Source organism: Macrotis lagotis, chromosome 8 (assembly GCF_037893015.1).
Source record: "Macrotis lagotis isolate mMagLag1 chromosome 8, bilby.v1.9.chrom.fasta, whole genome shotgun sequence".
Taxonomy (NCBI): domain Eukaryota; kingdom Metazoa; phylum Chordata; class Mammalia; order Peramelemorphia; family Peramelidae; genus Macrotis; species Macrotis lagotis.
Genome location: NC_133665.1, coordinates 48,919,040 through 48,925,172, shown reverse-complemented (window position 1 = coordinate 48,925,172; position 6,133 = coordinate 48,919,040).

Here is a 6,133-nt window from a genome sequence, read left to right as displayed (position 1 = left end):
CAAAAGAGCTGCTAATAGAAAGCAGGAGTGTCCTCTTGATCTCTGGTCAGACCCTTCCTCCAGAGTAGTAAGCTCCTTAAAGGGTAGGAACTATTTTCATTCTTGGTTTGACTTGGTTTGATTTAAATCCCCAGCCCTTTTTTTTAACTGATATTTTATTTTATTCTTCCAATTACATGTTATGGTGGTTTTTCTTTTCTTTTTTTTTTTTCCAATTGATATTTTGTTCTATTTTTCCAGTTACACATTATGAAAGTTTTTCAATATTCATCCACATGTATATGCATAGTTTAAGGTACATAATTTCCTTCCATCTTCCCTTCCCATCTCCCCTCCCCTCAGCAGAGAGCAAGTCTGGTGAATATTGTACATACATATTTGTGTTTTAACATTTTTACAGATTAATATGTTCTCTATGTGGAATTAGGATTAAGGGAAAAGAAAAACATGAGATAGAAAAGAGAAAGTTTTTTTAAAATGAATGTAGTGTTTATTCAGATTCTGTAAGATTTGTTTGTTTTGTTTTGTTTTTCTTTCTCTGGCTGTGGATATTATTGTCCCTAGCAGGTCTCCTAGGGTTGTCTTAGCTCTCTGAATTGCTAAAAGGAGTTGTATCCATCAAAGTTGATCAACTCACAATGTTGTTAATGTGTACAATGTTCACCTGGTTCTACTCTCATTGCTCAGTATCAGTTCCTGTAATTCATTCCAAACTAATTTACAGTCAGTATGGGTTCTTTAGGTTTTGGGGGGTTTTTTTGCAAGGCAAATGGGGTTAAGTGGCTTGCCCGAGGCCATACAGCTAGGTAATTATTAAGTGTCTGAGACTGGATTTGAACCCAGGTACTCCTGACTCCAGGGCCGGTGCTTTATCCACTGTGCCATCTAGCCTCCCCTGTCTGTATGGGTTCTTATAGAACAATAGTATTCTATAACATTCATATACCATAACTTGTTCACCTTTCCCCATTTTTTTTTTGCAAGGCAATGGAGTTAAGTGACTTGCCCGAGGTCACACAGCTAGGTAATTATTAAATCTCTGAGGTCATATTTGAACTCAGTTTCTCCTGACTCCAGGGCTCATGCTCTATCCACTGTGCCACCTAGCCACCCCCAGCTATTCCTTAATTGATTGCCATCCCCTCAATTTACAACTCTTTGCCACTATAAAAAAAAGCTGCTATGAATATTTTGGAACATGTGGGACTTTTCCCATTTTTTTATGATTTCTTCTAAATATAGTCCTAGTATTGGTATTGCTGAGTCAAAGGGTATGATCAATTTTATTGCTCTTTGAGGATAGTTCCATATGCTTTCCAGAATTGTTGGATCCATTCACAGCTCCACCAAGAATGCATTAATGTGTCCCAGTCCTCCCACAATCTCTTCAACATTGATCATTTTCCCTTTTTGTCATCTTAGTCAATCTGATAGGTGTGTGGTGGTGCCTTAAAGTTATTTTAATTTGCAATTCTCTAATCAGTATTGATTTGGAGCATGTTTTCATAAGATTATATATAGCTTTAATTTCTTCATTTGAAAACTGTTCATATCCTTTGACCATAAATCAGTTGGGGAATGACTTGTAACCTTATAAACTTGATGCAATTCTCTATATATTTTAGAAACAAGATCTTTATCAGAACATTGCTGTGAAAATTGTTCCCTAGCTTTGTTTTCCTTCAAATCTTAGCAGCATTGGTTTTTTATTAGTGCAAACCCTTTTTAATTTAACATAGTCAAAATCATCCATTTTGCAATTTATAATGTACTCCAGAGTTGTCCAAAAGATGACCAGTAGTGCAATTTTATGTGGCACTCTGTGGGTTTACTAAATTCTTAAATACTAAATACTATGGCAGAGCTCTCACTAAAATTGCAAATTAAAATATACTATTGTTTCAATAAAAACTTTTAAAAGTAAGACTGGACAGCCCTGGTGTACTCTTTTTCTTGCTTGGTCATAAATTTATCCCTTTTCCATAGATCTGATGGAGTATTTCTTGAACTGTTAATTGGTCTATGGTATTGTACTTTATGCCTAAATCCTATGCCCATTTTGACGTTATTTTGGTATAGGGTGTGAAATGTGGGTCTATAACTAGTTTTTGTCATATTATTTTCCAGTTTTCCCAACAATTTCTGTCAAATAGTGAGTGTGTATCCCAGAAGGAAATGTCTTTGGGTTTGTCAAACAGTAGTCATTTGCTACTGTTTCTTCTGAACCTATCTTAATGTGGTAGTTTTTCAACATTCATTCATTTATAAATTTATAAGTTATACATTTTTCTACCACTCTTCCTTCCCTTGGCAGTGAACAATCTGTTAAAAGTTGTACATCTAGAACAACTCTATTAAGCATTTACTAATAAATGCATGAAATTCACAATTGTCAAAGACAAATTAAAATCCTAGTGACCTATTCCCATCTAAATTATAAGATCAATGGATACAAAATCAAAATCCTGTAAGGCCATCACCTTTAATCTTAAATTGCCCAAACTTGTTTTTCAGCTTCTTAGATCAGCCCTGTCCTCAGTCTGATTCTGGGCATCCTACCCTATTCCACAGACGCTAGCAAAGAGAAGTGGCATATTGGGATATCCTGCCAGGAACTTGCTCTGAGTTTTTCAGAAATGTCCTTCAGTTTAGTTTTCATACTGCTATCTTCCTTCTTGGTTTATCTTTGCTTTCTTTGGCTTATTTTGATATTTCCTCCATTTGGTTCCTGTTCTCATGCTTTGTGTTAGAATGACCTATTTTCACTTTTCACCCAAAATCCCTTCTCTGGTTCTCAAAACAGGAGCTATCCCCCCTCTCCCCAGTACACCCCCCAATTCTGTATGATGCTTTCTTTTCTGATCCTCTGTCTTTTTGAAGGTTAAATCCAACTTGCCAGGCACATGCAGTTAGAATATATGCATGATCCTTGGCCAGAGGCCAGGAAGCCATTTGAAATAGACCTTGAAGTAAGGAAATAAGCATTTATTAAATATTTACTATCACAGATACTGTGAAAAATGCTTCACACATAAATTTGATCTTCCCATTAACTCTGGAAATTAAATGCTATTATTTTATAGTTAAGGAAACTGAGGCAGATGGAGACTAAGGGACTTGCTCAGGGATACACAGTAAGTGTGAGGTTGGATTTGAATTTCAGTCTTCCTGGCTCCAGGCCTCACATGTTATCTACTGCACCATCTTGTTTCCTCTAGACAGCTAGCTTTTTATCCTTTAGAGATGAGCATTAGAGAAAATTGTAGGGGAAAAGGAGTTGTGTGAGCAAACATGAACTGGACTAAAGGAAAGGGCATGATTGGAACCAGATTCAATGGAGTTTTGAAAACCAAGTTGCTGTGTTTGTTTTTTCCCAATGGGTAATTAGGGTTCATTGAAGATTTAGTATGGAATAATGTAAAAGTCATTAAACAAAGTCAGAAAAACTAGGTGTGAATTCCCATTTCTGTCTGTGACAATCAACAATGAATCTCTTTTTGTTTCTCTCTTTGTGTTTAGGTATAATAATGTATTCCTTATCTACTTTATATATTCTAACTCACACTATTCAAAATTATATAAAGTATGGTTATTGGTTTCAGTCCAATGGAAATTTGCAGTGCAGATTCTAAGAATGGGACCATTCCACTGAATTCATTATTATTCACATTAATTGGGACCTAGCTATATTATAGTACTGAACAAAAGGTAGAAGAATGATTCTATTGAGGTAGGCATTTGTTCTTTTGAAGGAAACAGGCATTCTTGGGGGTAGCTAAGTGGCTCAGTAGATAAAACACTGGCCTTGGAGTCAGAAGGACCTGAGTTCAAATTCAACCTCAGACACTTAATAATTGCCTAGCTGTGTGATCTTAGGCAAATCATTTAACCCTATTGCCTTAAGTAAATAATTTTTTTTAAAAAAAAGGAAATAGGCATTCTTCCCAGTTTCATCCTTGTATCCCAATAACAGAAGAATTTATCAACATTATTGAATGTCTCAGAGAAGGAAGTGACTTACTGAAGGTCACACAGCCAGCCAGAAGCAAAACCAGAACAGGAATCTTGATCTCTTAGGTCAGGGTCTTGTCCATAATGGTTCCCTTGCACTCAGGATTCATCCAACAAAATTTGTTAAGCACCTACAATGTGCACTATTCTAGACTCAGGGAAATAGAGAAACCATATTTATCTATCATGGTCTAATTGAAAGCCTGAAGAAGGGAAATTGCTCCTCCTTCCTTCCTCCCCAATCTCTATTATAAGTCACTTCTCTAGGCCCAAGTTTTGGGTTGCACCCAGAGGATTCCTAGAGCACCTTTCAGGACCAGCATTTTTATGTTCTAAGTTCACTTCAAACTCTAATGATCTAAGACTATGAACTCTAAAATTGGCTTTTAAGCTACTGTCTTACAAAAAAGGATTATAGGCAAAAGGGTAGCTTTTTTTTTTAGTAGGTTAGACTAAACTCGGTCTATTCATTAGAAGCTAAACTCTAAAGGAGATGGGAAAGGAAGCATGGCAAGAAGTTAATAACTGATTTTTTTTAGGGGGGGAAGGGAAGGAACTACCTAAATTGGGTGTTGAAAGTCCTAACAAATTAAGAGAATTAGCTTCAGTGATCAGAATGAGTGGATGGGCAGAGTGGTATAGTTTTAGTGTACACTAATATTTACCTTCTCACTCCCCTTCTCCCCCCCCCACTCCCCAGAAAACCCCCCCAACAACTAAAAGAGTTGACAACAGATCATTAGGCTAGGGTTCTGGAGAAAGGAATGGATCCCTCTGGATATTTACATCCAGAAATGTCCTTCCATCTCATTCTCCCTTTTTTTCCCTCACAGAGTTCATCATCATAATGTCTAATTAATGCTCTAAATACATTCATTTATTCATTTCCCCCTCATAATTCTTTGGTTTCAACTATTTCTTTCCTACCTTTTTTCTTGCTTTTGTTCTGTCCTCCACTTTCACTACCATCTAACTCCTGCCTATTAAGTAGTGAAGCAGCTAGATTCTAGAAAGAACCATAACATAAAGCATTAGACTTAGCATCAAGAAGTCCTGAGTTCAGATTTGAACTCAGATATTGAGTATCAGAGTGCAGTCCTGGGAGAATTGTCTTAACTGTTTATGAACTTCACTACAATACAAGTACTTTTCAAGTTCTATCAAGTTAAATAGAGTTATCCAGTCTTTCTGTTTGTTTGTCTACCTGTCTTATCTACATTTATCTGTCTGCCTGCCTGTCTACAACCTTAATCTCTTTCTTGAACTCTAGTCTTGCATTACCAGCAACCTGATTGACATTGAAATCTCTATGTTCCATTATCATTTCAAGCTCAATATATCTAAAATGTTCTTTTTCTGTCATTTTCTCTTTCATCATCTTAAAAACCCACTTCAAAGAAAAAAACCATTTCAATTTAGAGCACAAATAGACCTAGGTTCAAATCTGACCTCATATATACTTACAGGCTATCTAACCCTGGGCAAGTCACTTAACTCATATTTTCCTCAGCTTCCTTATCTGTAAAATGGGGATAATAATAGCCCCTCCCTCTTAGGATTGTTGTAAAGATCAAGTGAGATATTAATTGTAAAAATATTTAGCGCGGTGTCTGGTACATTTATTGTTGTTCAGTTATGTTCAATTCTTTGTGACCCCATAAGGTGTTTTCTTGGCTAAGAGAGTGGACTGGTTTTCCATTTCCTTCTCTAGTAGATTAAGCAAGCAGAATTTAAGTGACTTGCCTGGGATCACATAGCTAGTTGGTATCTGAAGCTGGATTTGAACTCATGTCTTCCTGACTCCAGGTTCAGCACTCTATCCACTGAAGCTGCCCTCCTGGTGCATAGTAAGCAGTAGATAAATGTCAGTTTGTTATCATTATTATTATTAATATTATTTCTCCCTCTATATCCAATCCATTGCCAAGTCTTGAGGAATGTATTTCAGCTATGTTTATATCCATTGTCTTCTCACCAGTCACAGAGTCCCTCCTTCCTTGATCATTAACTTTCTAATTGACCTCTCTGCTTCTGGTCTTTTCTCTCTCCTATCCAACCCTTTCATATCAGCCAAAATTATTTTTCTAAGAATGGGATTTGACCACATTACTACCCTTCTACT